We start from the raw sequence: 13847 nt of genomic DNA on the forward strand, positions 1-13847 counted from the left end.
AAGGGAAAGAGACAGACAGGGAAAGATACAGGCAAAGAGACAGACAGGCAAAGAGACAGACAGGCAGAGGGAAAGAGACATACAGTACAGGGAAATAGAGAGAGACAGACAGACAGGGAAAGAGACATACAGGGAAATAGAGAGAGACAGACAGAGACTGGTAGAGAAACAGAGACCGTTGCTATCCCGGGCAACGCCGGGTGCTACAGCTAGTAATAAATAATAATAATAATAATAATATCTCCATTAGTTTGTAAAGAAACTTACAAAATCTTATTTTAATCTTTACAGAAAATCACAAGAATTCTGAGGGAAACGTGAATTTCTTGCTTAATTGTAATCCGGAAGATGAAGACATGAAGCGGCACTCGCCAGAAGAAAACTTAATCACCCCCAATATAAATTTAGGACACCACAGTACAGATGTAACACATGAAGAGGAGCTTTCATCTGAACAATCTCAAAGTGCTGCCACATGTAAGGATCAGAAAGTGGGCAACATGTTTCAATGTGATCAGTGTGGAAAATGCTTAACAAGAAGATCAAGTCTTATTACACACAGAAGGATTCACACAGGGGAGAAGCCCTACTCCTGTTCAGAATGTGGGAAAACCTTTATAGGTAAATCAATTCTTGTTGTACACGAGAGAATTCACAAAGGAGAGAAGCCGTTTTCATGTTCACTATGCAAAAAGTCATTTACAGATAAATCAGGTCTTGTTAAACATCAGAGAAATCACACAGGGGAGAAGCCATTTTCATGTTCTGAATGTGGAAAATGTTTTACACATTCATCGGATCTTGCAAAACATCAGAAAATTCACACTGGAGAGAAGCCATTTTCATGTTCGCAGTGTGGGAGATGTTTTATTACAAAGACCAAACTTAAGGATCATCTTCGAAGTCACATAGGAGAGAAGCCATTTTCATGTTCAATATGTGGGAAATGCTTTGTGAATAAAGCAAATCTTCTTATACATGAGAGAATTCACACTGGAGAGAAGCCGTATTCCTGTTCAGAATGTGCAAAGTGCTTTACATATAAATCGGAGCTTGTTAAGCATCAGAGAAGTCACACAGCAGAACAGCCATCTTAATGATCTTTATGTGTAAAATGTTTACAAGAAAATCAAACCGTGATACACACACACACACACACACACATACGGTGAAATATATATTGAACATGTCACCAATTTTCTAAGAAAATATATTTCTAAAGGTGCTATTGATAGCAGTTTCTCACCAGATGTCGGTACCAACCCATCTAATCCACACAGGCAAAGAAGTCAAACCAGAGATGTCCATAAATTAAGTGATGTGTAATAATGAGAAGTGACACGGGGAAAAAGTATTGATGATGTTTACTGAAATTTATTTATTTATTACTTTGTACAAAAGTCTTTGTTGGTGATAAAGCTTCCAGATGTATGGAGACACTAGTCGCCTGCATTGCTCAGGTGGGACTTTGTTCCATTTTTCCACACAAACACTTTTCATATCCTGCAGATCCCATGGCCTCCTTCTATGAACTCTGAGCTTTAGTTCCTTCTATAATATTTTTATTTGATTCAGGTCAGGTGCTTACCTCGGCCATTCTAGCAGATTTATTTTCTCTGAAACTAATTGAGAGTTTTGTTTACTGTGTGTTTGGGATCGTTGTCTTGTGAAATGTCTACTTTCGTTTCATCTTCATCATCCTGGTAGATGGCAGCAGGTTTTTATCAAGAATACCTCGGTACATTTGTCCATTCATCCTTTCTTCAATTATATCAAGTTTTCCAATCCTGTATTATAAAAAACAGCCCCACAGCATGATGTTCCCACCTCCACACTTCACTGTTGTTGATGTTTTTGGGGTGAAATGTAGTGCTACCTTTTGGCCTCCAAACGTGGTGTGTATTATGACATCCAAAGAATTCAATTTTGGTCTCGACTGACCAGACTACATTCTCCCAGAATTTCACAGGTTTGTCTAAATAATAATGAGCAAACTATAAATGAGCTTGAACACGTTTTTTTGTTCAGCAATAGAGTCTTGGGTGGTGAGTGTGAATACAGGTCATGGTGGTAGAGTGCATTAGTTATTTTTTTCTTAGAAACAATTGTCCCTGCTGATTCCAGATTTTTCTGTAGCTCTCCACATGTGTTTTTTGGCTGCTGGACAACTATGCTGATAATTCTTTTCATTCCTCTGTCTGAAATCTTGCAGGGAGCACCTGATTGTGGCCGGTTTATAACGTGGAGGAAATAAGTATTTAATCCCTTGCTGATTTTGTAAGTTTGCCCACTGACAAAGACACGAACAGTCTTTAATTTAAGGGTAGGGTAATTTTAACAGTGAGAGCATATCAAAAATAAAATCCAGAAAATCATTGTATAAATTGCATACTTTTACTGTTAAAATTAACCTACCCTTAAAATTATAGACTGCTCATGTCTTTGTTAGTGGGCAAACTTACAAAATCAGCAAAGGATAAAATACCCCACTGCAGTGAAATTATAGTTTTACCACTTCCAAATCATGGCCCCCAACAGCGCTCACTAGAACCTTCAGTAGTTTTGAAATTCTTCTTTAGCCATTGCCATCAGTATGTTTTACAACAATAACGTCTTGAGACAGTTCACTGGTTTTACACATCATGAGATGTTGCTTGTGTGGCACCTTGGTAATGAGACACCTTTTTATAGGGTTGAACCAGTTGGGAGCGGGAAAGTGCAGGGATACTGGTGTTACAGTTCCCCCCCCCCTCTCCTTACACCGCTCCTTACCAGGCCCGAAAGGAATCTCTTTCAGGTGAAGAGGGGCATGAATGTTTTCCCACAACCTCTCTTCAGTACCAAATCCTTTCCAGTTAATTGGGAAAAGGGTTTATCCTTTCACCTTCATGGGCAGGATGTATTCACTTCTAATATATCTTCAGAGCCAACAGGCATGGATGTGGAACAAGGGTCCTCAGCGAGGTGGCTCACAATAATTGGCTTGAGGAGGGATACATGGAAGGAGTTGGGCATGCTTAAAGAAGCAGGAATCTGCAACTTGTAGGACACAACGTTAACCCAACTGATGAGCTTGAAGGGACTGATGTAGCCTGAACCCTACTTATTAGATTTAATATGGAGGTGAATGTATTTTGAGGAGACCAAAACCCTAGGATGAAAATGTGGAGAATATTTTTGCTTCTTGTAGGCATGATCCTTCATCCGCTCTGACGATTTCTTAAAAGTGGTTTTATATGCTCCCAGATTTTGGAGAAATTCCTAGTGCGAGCATCCGCAGCAGGGATACCAGAAGTGGCCAACACCGGAAGAGGTATGTTAGGTTGTTGATCATAGACCATGAAATAAGGAGATTTAGCAGAGGCCTCTCTTATGTGGTTATTGGATAAGAATTTGTCCCAAAATAACAGCTTGACCCAGTAGTCGTGGTGGAAGCAGCCCCGATGGCCATTGATTGAACGTCTTGTTCTGGGCCTATGAACAGTAGGCAAACTCCATAAAGTCTCATCGCATAAATGGCCACCAGTAGTGTGAAGAGATAATCTGAAAGCTCTTTTTTTCTGTTTCAAAAGTTATATTGAATTTTCAGATTTTAACATAAAAGATTCTAAACAAGGCAACGATATTGTTATTCCACATATACATTTGAGTGCATGCCAATATAATTGAGAAGAGAGAATAGAAGAAAAGGGGTACCAATACCAGGAAAGAAGTTGCTAGAAAGGAGAGATGTGGGGAGGAAGAGGGAAGGCGATCCCATTGAAAAGAGGGAAAGAAGAAAGGAGGGGGAGGTTGTTGGCTCTGGCTACGGGCGACCACCCATTCGGAATAAACATCCGAGAGAAATGTGGACACCCAAAGGTGAGTCCACACTATAACATATCTCAAAACTGTTTGAAAGAGTGGGGAGGAGAGGAAAGCCTTCCAATAAGAACCATTTAGTGGCCACTGAAGACTGCTTTAGATGAGATTGAGCCAACAGGGTCTCCATCCGGTGGGGCAGAGATACCTCAGTAAACCACTCCTCAAGGGATGGGGGGGTTTGACGATCTCCAGTGATGGGGAGTTATAGTTTCAGCTGCTTGCAGTAAATGTCGCAACAGAGACTTTTTGTAGGCCACCTTAGACATCGGGAACATGATGTAACGCCTGCCTGGATCAACAGACTCAGGTGGGATGTAATGGACAGGCTAGAGGGAAGCCACTCACCAAGCAGGACCCCCAGAACCCTGAAACCCATTAACCCCCTATACAGGGATTTGGAATTACACAGGGCCCTGGAGATCACTACCTGTGGAAGGCTACAGTCCAATGAGAGTAGTCGTCAGGCAGGGTCAAACCAGGAATAGCAGAACAGGGACAGAATCGGTAGGCAAGGACGTAATCAGAAAACGTAGCAGAGGTCAAATCCGGATCGGGCAGCGAGGTACAAAAACAGCAGGCAGAAGGGTAGTCAGAAAACACGCAGAAGTCAGCACACAGGAATCACAAAACAGAATAGGGCGGACCAGGAGCCAGGAAATCAGAACTATCTCTGGCAGAGGTCAGCAGACAGGAGGGGAACTAGGAAGGGTGTTGTGTCTTCCCATTGCCTGTAGCTGAACGCTGGCAACTTCAGCTGGAAGACACACGCCACCCACAGTCAGCCAGTGGTACTGCAGATCCCAAGATAACTCAGCCCAGTGGATGATCGGAGCTTGCGCCCACCGGTGCCGCTGGCATAGACTCCTCTCCCATCACCAGCACCATCCACGGCAGGAACACGGCGTCGCCTGGCGATCGGAGCAGAAGTCGCTGGAGCGGACTCAGGTGGTGACGTAACACATGAAAAGAAGGACTGCCTCTGGGGAGGCCGGCACTGAGACGTCCGTGACCAACTTCACTACCTTGAGCACCCTCTCCCAGAATGCTCTTAGGATCGAGCACGACCACCAGATGTGGGTCATGGCACCCTCTTCCGATCCACAGCGCCAACACAAATTAGAGACCCTTGGGAACCATTTATGCAGGACTGTAGGGATACAATACCATCTTGAGACTATCTTAAAATTCATTTCTTGAGCTTTTGTTGCTATGATAGATTTGTGAGATAGGAAAAACACCTATCCCACTGTTCTTGTGTGAACGTGGTGTTGAATTCGTGCTCCCAGGCCCTGCAGAAAGATGGGGGTGTTTTCAGGCCCTCGGCCGTCAGAATGGCATAGAGGACTGCGATAACGTTATGGCTTAGAGGGGACAACACAGACTTTCTCAAATTCAGAGAGGGGGCACCCAAAAGCTGATTTTGGCCAGCAAATAGAAAAACAACGGCACATACCAACAAAGATCCAGATATTAACGTTATTTATTTCATCCAACAGTGCAGGAAAAAAGCAGGAGAGCTGGGTCCGGGTCCCCTCAGGACGACGGCCGTTTCGTGCCCAGAAGCACTTCTACGGGTCTATTCACGGCCAGTCTACCTCCTTGAACGACTTGAACTAACCTACTCCTTGCTGACACCGGTGCGAGACACAGCGCAGTGGTGCAGGACCACTTCTTTCTATTGTTTGTGCCAAAAGCTGATTTGGCTGTAAGAGAATGGAAGTAGTGTTGAAGTTGCTTGTGTTCAAAGCAATGTCTAGCTAAGATCGTGCGGTTTCTGATAATGGACTGTAAGGATAGAAGGGCGCCGTTTAGAGCAACGTGGTACATGCGGAGGGGGATTATTTTAGAACTATGCAGGAATGAACGTGTTGAGGCGCCAGGCAAAAAACGTGGAGAGTCCACCAGAGGCTGCAGAGGGTCAATCAGCACCTTCCTGATCGACGGCGTGTGGATTATTTTTAGGGTGTATTTGACTGAAAAAGATAGGGGGATGTTCTCCCGCATAAGGGAGGGCCAGGTCCAAGGAATTGTAGCCGCTGCTAACAGACATATTGGCTAATTGCACCATTAACTTGGAGGCCTGACAGTGAATTAAGTCAAGCAGTCTCGTATGAGCTGTCGCAAAGTAATAGCGTCTGCAGTCAGGTAACCCAGTTCCGCCCTCTAGTTTCGGCCATGTCAATACCTCCAGACGAAGTCTTGACTTTTTGGAGGCCCACACGAAACCCCTAAAGGTACGTTGAGCTTTAGTTTAGAAGGAGGTGGGTATATATAACGGGATGGTCTGTAGGAGGTGTAGGAGCCTGGGAAGAACTGTCATCTGAAGGATACTGATTCTACCGAGCCAGGAAAATTCTGCTCTATCCCAGGCTGCCAGACAGTCTTCAAGCCTAGCCAGCTGGAGATGGAAGTTCAGCATAAACAATCTCGTAGGGTCGGATGGAATGAGGGTACCTAAGTAGCTGATAGCTTTGTTGGGGTGGCAATGAAAAGGAAAAGCAGATTGAACCTGCCCAATTATTTACTGTGGGAGGGTTATACCTAAGGCTTCCGACTTATCCAAGTTAAGCTTAAAGTTAGACCAATCACCACATCGTCGGATAACGGACATCAAAGGCAGCAGGGAGGTGGATGGGTTGGTTATGTAAACCAGGAGGTAGTCAGCGAAAGCTGAACATTTGTATGTCACTCCAGCCACCCTGACACCCCAAATACCCGGCTCCTCGCGAATCGCATGCAAAAGATGTTCCATTACTAACACATAAAGAAGGGTGGATAGTGGACAGCCCTGACGTGTTCCATTACCAATGGGAAAGAACTCAGACAGGGCACCATTGACCTTCATTTTGGCTTAAGGGGAGTAATATAGGGCCAACACCTTAGAGAAAAATCTGGGGCCTAGGCCAATGTTATGCAGAGTTTGGGAGATGGAAGGCCAGGATATCCTATCGAAAGCCTTCTCTGCGTCCAGCGACAACACCATAAGGGGTGACTTATTACTATGTGCGTAATTAATGATATCTATGTTTTTTATGGTGGTATCGCGGGCCTCCCTTCCAAGGATGAAGCAGGTCTGATCTGGATGGATCAGATCCAGGAGGAGAGGTTCAATTTTCTCGCTAACGTTTTGGCGTACACTTTCAGGTCAATGTTTAAAAGGGAAATTGGCCAGTAACTTGCACATAGCTTGGGGTCTTTCCTTAGCTTGAGGATCACAGAGAGAAATGCTGCTGTGGAGTGGGTAGGGAAAGGAGAAGACCACCGAGTCGAAGCCCGCCAATATCACCGGAGATATGGGTTCTGAGAATGATTTGTAAAATTTAGAAGTAAGGCCATCCGGGCCTGGATTTTTATTGCCTGGCAGATAACAAATCGTCTCGTTTAGCTTCTGCAATGAGAAGGGAGCCTCCAATGCAGCGACCACCTCCGGTGCCAGGGGGGGAAAGGGAGAGGGCATGTCGAGTACAGGGGATTTGGGAAGGGACAGGTTATATAGTTTAGCATTGTATGACGGGAAGGTCTCAAGAATCTCCGGATTGGTGTTCACCATCACGTCATGTGAATTTTTAACACACGGGACGTGATTCCGGGTGGCTTTTGTTTTCAATGCTTTTGCCGACATTCTACCGACATTGGCTTGTTTCCAAACTCGTAGAACTTGCTCTGGCCCATCTGGAGAAGGCTCTGAAAGGAGGCCTTCAGTAGGCATTTAACCTCCAATCTAGCCCTCAGAAGGAATCTAAGAGTCTCGGTGGAGAGCGCACGCTTGTCAGCCAGCTCCAGCCTACTCATAGTCTGTAGGGCTATTGAGAGTTCCTGGGCCCTCATTTTCTTCAACCTAGTTCCATTCTTAATAAACACCCCCGGAGTACGCACTTCAAGGCCTCCCATTTGACTGTGTAAGCAATGTCGTCTGCTTCATGATCCGCGATGAAACCGGAGACAGTATCAACAATCTCCTTCTTACAATCCGGGTCAAGGAACAGCGACTCGTTCAGTCTCCATGGGTGAAATGGTTTGGAAAAGGAGGGGACTTTGAGGAGCAGTACAATGGGGCATGATCCGACCACAGGATATTGCCGAGGCTGGTGGAAGAGACCCAATGCAGGGCATTATATTGAATCAGAATGGGATCTATTCTACTATATCTGTCATGAGATGAGGAGTAATAACTGTAGTCCCTGTCTGTGGGTGTTGGATTCTCCAAATGTCGGCAAGCCGTAATCGCATCAGAACCCTTTTAATGCACTTAATTGCCGCGTATGACATGTGGGACTTCTTTTTTGAGTTATCTAAGACAGGGTCTAGTGTGACGTTAAGGTCCGCATATAGGATTACTGTTCTGACAACTAATGGAGAGGTCAGATCAAGCACGCTAGGGATGTAACCTGAGTGGGGGCGTATAAGTTGATAAGTGTAAGAAGTTGGCCTTCAATCACTAGCGTAAGCACCAGGTATAGGGCCTCTGGGTCAGCGGTGCATTTAATGGTTTAGAAGGTGAGGGACTTACGGATCGCTATGGCGACTCCTTTGGATCGTGTTGAGGGGTTATTGGCAAAATGCCATGTTGTGTAGTTACTATGCTTCATGGACGGTGGATTGGTGGATTTGAAGTGTGTTTCCTGAAACAAATGATGTGTACCTTTTGACGATGGAATTGATGGAGGATCTGCACACGCGTTTCCAGTTAATATGGCGTTAATATGGCCAACCTGAGGATTGCTTCTTTTATCTTCACGAGTTGTGCTTTGAAGGAGTAGTAGGGTGGAGTCCCGTGACCAGAGCCAAAAGGGGGAGAAGTAACAGAGGTTATCAGGGGATAAAAGAGAGCGTGAAATGAAAACAAAAAAGCAGAGGCAAAGTCTCTGCTAACAGAGCTACATTACTACTTTCAACAGAGGGGAGTATGGATGGTCCTGAAGGGCCAAGCAGGGGCTCCCAACCTATTGTGGGGAGAAAACAGCCTAACATGCAAGAAGCGAGCCATGAGCCCTGGGGCTTAACAGAATATACAGTCATATGAAAAAGTTTGGGCACCCCTATTAATGTTACCCTTTTTTCTTTATAACAATTTGGGTTTTTGCTATTTCAGTTTCATATATCTAATAACTGATGGACTGAGTAATGTTTCTGGATTGAAATGAGGTTTATTGTACTAACAGAAAATTTGCAATCCGCATTTAAACAAAATTTGACAGGTGCAAAAGTATGGGCACCCTTATTAATTTCTTGATTTGAACGCTCCTACTTTTTACTGACTTACTAAAGCACTGAATTGGCTTTGTAACCTCATTGAGCTTTGAATTTCATAGGCAGGTGTATCCAATCATGAGAAAAGGTATTTAAGGTGGCCACTTGCAAGTTGTTCTCCTATTTGAATCTCCTATGAAGAGTGGCATCATGGGCTCCTCAAAACAACTCTCAAATGATCTGAAAACAAAGATTATTCAGCATAGTTGTTCAGGGGAAGGTACAAAAAGTTGTCTCAGAGATTTAAACTGTCAGTTTCCCCTGTGAGGAACATAGTAAGGGAATGGAAGAACACAGGTACAGTTATTGTTAAGCCCAGAAGTGGCAGGCCAAGAAAAATATCAGAAAGGCAGAGAAGAAGGTGAGAACAGTCAAGGACAATCCACAGACCACCTCCAAAGACCTGCAGCATCATCTTGCTGCAGATGGTGTCACTGTGCATCGGTCAACAATACAGCGCACGTTGCACAAGGAGAAGCTGTATGGGAGAGTGATGCGAAAGAAGCCGTTTCTGCAAGCACCCCACAGAGTCGCCTGAGGTATGTAAAAGCACATTTGGACAAGCCAGTTACATGTTGGAAGAAGGTCCTGTGGACTGATGAAACAAAGATTGAGTTGTTTGGTCATACAAAAAGGCGTTATGCATGGAGGCAAAAAAACACGGCATTCCAAGAACAGCACTTGCTACCCACAGTAAAATTTGGTGCAGGTTCCATCATGCTTTGGGGCTGTGTGGCCAATGCTGGCACCGGGAATCTTGTTAAAGTTGAGGGTCGCACGGATTCAACTCAGTATCAGCAGATTCTTGACAATAATGTACAAGAATCAGTGACGAAGTTGAAGTTACGCAGGAGATGGATATTTCAGCAAGACAATGATCCAAAACACCGCTCCAAATCTACTCAGGCATTCATGCAGAGGAACAATTACAATGTTCTGGAATGGCCATCCCAGTCCCCAGACCTGAATATCATTGAACATCTGTGGGATGATTTGAAGCGTGCGGTCCATGCTCGGCGACCATCAAACTTACCTGAACTGGAATTGTTTTGTAAACAGAAATGGTCAAATCTACCTTCATCCAGGATCCAGGAACTCATTAAAAGCTACAGGAAGCCACTAGAGGCTGTGATTTCTGCAAAAGGAGGATCTACAAAATATTAATGTCACTTTTATGTTGAGGTGCCCATACTTTTGCACCGGTCAAATTTTGTTTAAATGCGGATTGCACATTTTCTGTTACTGCAATAAACCTCATTTCAATCCAGAATTATTACTCAGTCCATCAGTTATTAGATATATGAAACTGAAATAGCTGCTGCAAAAACCCAAATTGTTATAGGGAACCAAACATCAGGATTTTCGTGTATAAGCTGCAGCCAGTGCAGTACTGGCACAATCATGCACAGTGTGTACATACCATCAGGGGGCAGCTCGGGTGTTTAGGCAGTGAAATACAACTTTATAAAGTTTGAAATTTCATGCACTTTTTGATTGACGTGTGCACCTCTGCAGATAATGTCCGGGCGGGTTATGCAGGAGTTCCCCGCCCCCCCACCAGCCTGTTCCTCCCTCTCTCCTGATGTCCGGCCGGGTTATGCACGTGTTCCCCGCCCCCCCGCGCCGCCTGTTCCTCCCTCCCTCCCTCTGGCTGTATGTAAATATCTAATCTTCAGAAACATGGCGCCGGAGTGGGCCTCTGCGCATAGCGCTTATCTCTGGCGCCATGTTTCTGAAGCCCCCGCATTACACAACTTGGTGTCTGAGAGGGCGGCGCATGCGCCCTCGTTTCTTCACAGCCCGTTGTGACCGCGGGAGCGCGCGCGATTAGAACAGGACAGAACAGCTGACCGGAGGACGCGATTACCTGCTGCTCCTGTATCGTGCCGCCCCAGGACACCGGGCCAACACACCAGCCGGTGTGACATCGCTGTGGCGCCGCCCTCTCAGACACCAAGTTGTGTAATGCGGGGGCTTCAGAAACATGGCGCCGGAGATAAGCGCTATGCGCAGAGGCCCACTCCGGCGCCATGTTTCTGAAGATTAGATATTTACATTCAGCCAGAGGGAGGGAGGGAGGAACAGGCGGCGCGGGGGGGGCGGGGAACACGTGCATAACCCGCCCGGACATCAGGAGAGAGGGAGGAACAGGCTGGTGGGGGGGCGGGGAACTCCTGCATAACCCGCCCAGACATTATCTGCAGAGGTGCACACGTCAATCAAAAAGTGCACGAAATTTCAAACTTTATAAAGTTGTATTTCACTGCCTAAACACCCGAGCTGCCCCCTGATGGTATGTACACACTGTGCATGATTGTGCCAGTACTGCACTGGCTGCAGCTTATACACGAAAATCCTGATGTTTGGTTCCCTTTAAAGAAAAAAGGTTAACATTAATAGGGGTGCCCAAACTTTTTCATATGACTGTAAAGTTATCAAAATCCCATATCTAGATATATCAGTACTGCCATCAGTGAAACGAAAACAAATGCACATTAATACGATGGATACGTTGCACGATTATGTGGCCAAAGTCCATGGGGAAGATTGAACTACAGAGAAGAGGAACGCTATGAACGAGTGCTTCCTCCGTGCGGGTCCGATCTCACCCAACGGCTGTCACGGTGAGGCCCTGGTGCAGATCTAGCAGGATCAAGCCTGGGGAAGTCGCCCACCCCCACGGGTTTTCCCAGCACCTCGAGCCACCTTGGAAGTGTTTGGTTCGGAAGGTCCAGGCTAGAGAAGAACACCGGCAAGTCCTCCGGGGAGCGAAGGATAGAGAGACGGGATCCTCTCTTCACAGTGAGGGAAATGGGGAACCCCCATCTAAAGGGGATACTTTTCTCATGAGGAAGGACCAGTAGAGTTTTAATTGCTGAACGTTGAAGGAGAGTAAACCTGGATAGGTCGGGCATAATTCTGACCGAGTGGCCATTGTAAGAGCTCTTCTGCTTTTTACGGAATGCTTGAAGAATGTCCTTGATAGTGTAGAAGTGGATGCGGCATACGACATCCCTCGGACGGGGGTCGTTAAGGTTGGGTGGGCGCAAAGCCCTATGGGCTCTGTCCATTTCTATGTGTGCCCCCGGTGGACAGCCAAGCAGACCATTGAAGATCGTGGTTAGAGCAAAAGGAATGTCTGACGGGGTTAAGGACTCTGGCAGACCCCGGATCCTGAGATTATTCCTTCCATTCCGGTTTTCCAGGTCGTCTAGGCTCTGACGGAGTTACTGGATTTGGGCGGCTCGATGAATAGCTGTCTTTGCCAGGGTCATGATTAAGAGTATGGTTTGGTCTTGGGCTTCAGAGATAGTACCCACTTTCGTGTTAAGGGTGGTGAGTTCGGCCCAAAACTGAGCAAACTGTTTTGCATTCCTTGATAATTTTTGTAGTCAAGGTAAAAATGCTCTGTTTTGTAGGGATGGCTTGCATGAGAAGATGTAAATCAGCAAGGGAAGCTGACCTCTGGTCCTCCCCTAACTCTGGGGTGATACTTTAGCCCACTCCTTGATTCTCACATGGGTTCCAAGGCAGGGACAGAGCCTCTGTGATGTCGCAGGAGCTATTGCTGTCTGCGCTCCTGAGGTCTCTTGGGGTGCGCACCTTAGGGTCCTCAGCCGCCCGGAAGGGGTATGTACCTGATGCCCTAATTATTAGAGCGTCAGTGAGGTGAGAAGATGAAACTGACCAGGAGGAGCTGGTCGACCAACCTGGAGGAGAATTTTGGTCAATTTCCGAGGGGGGGGGTTACACCAGGAGGTTTGAGCCAGGTGGCATTCCTCCCGCTGAGCTAGGTGGTTTGGGTTTCCCCCCTCGAGGGTCAGCTTTGCTCTCAGGCTCACTCTGGGGGAGCTGGCCCAGGGGTCGTAGCCAGAGTTCCAGTGGGGTGATGTAAGGCTTGGCCATGGGGCCCATGCCCTCCCTGCTGGGGGCTTACTCCCAGGTGTGTCCTTGGTAGTGACCCATAATTATCCAAGGTGGGTTTGTGAAGCAGCTGTGTGTCTGTGGTGTTGAGGGGCAGAGCTGATATGGAGCCCTCCTGTGGATAGGAGCTCTCACTTAGCTGGAGGCCCAAAGCCTGGCATGAGGTGAAATCATTGGGCTGAGAGGGAGAGGAGCCTGACAGTCCCTGAGAGCCTGAAGGGGAGAACTGCTCCGGCAGATGCCCATTCCCCTCCAATGTTGTGTGAGGCCAGGTCGTGCCGAGGTCTTGGGCCTTGTCAACATCAAAAGTCCAGCCACCTCCAGCCCTCAGCGAGATGTCACCTGAAGGGGACCCTCCTGGTTCACCTCATCTGTTGATCCTGGCGCTGCTTGCGGAGTGCGAGGGCCGGGAGCGGAGTGTACATCACGCACTATGCGGCCGTGGATATCTTGTGAGGCCTCCACGTCTCCAGTCCTCACTCCGCTCGGATCGGAGCTTCGGCGCCTGGGTCCGTTGAAAGTTCTGGGCTGTCGTCCGGAGAGGGTGAGTACTAGGAGATGTGCGTCAACTTCGGCCCCACCGCGGGCTCCCATCAGGTGGCAGCTCTGGCTGGTTGTGAGCCGCCAGCTTTGGGCAGCTCTGGTGGGTAAGAAATGCTGAAATGTCCTTCACCGGTGGGACTGGCTTTGAGGAAAAAGATCAGGACCTGGAATTTTTGTTGGATTTCCCCATGGTGTGATTTGCTGATTTCAAAGATTTTGCCCCGGAGCTCTGCGCCGTGCAACTTTACTCCAGCACCCCCCTAAAA

At 46.7% G+C, this 13847-nt stretch overlaps 1 pseudogene; it reads left to right on the forward strand.

Annotated features, from left to right (window-relative positions):
* Window positions 1-13847, forward strand: part of LOC142264639 (uncharacterized) — a 238957-nt pseudogene that overhangs the window by 100358 nt on the left and 124752 nt on the right.

The sequence above is a fragment of the Anomaloglossus baeobatrachus genome, chromosome 1, assembly GCF_048569485.1.
Source record: "Anomaloglossus baeobatrachus isolate aAnoBae1 chromosome 1, aAnoBae1.hap1, whole genome shotgun sequence".
Lineage (NCBI taxonomy): Eukaryota > Metazoa > Chordata > Amphibia > Anura > Aromobatidae > Anomaloglossus > Anomaloglossus baeobatrachus.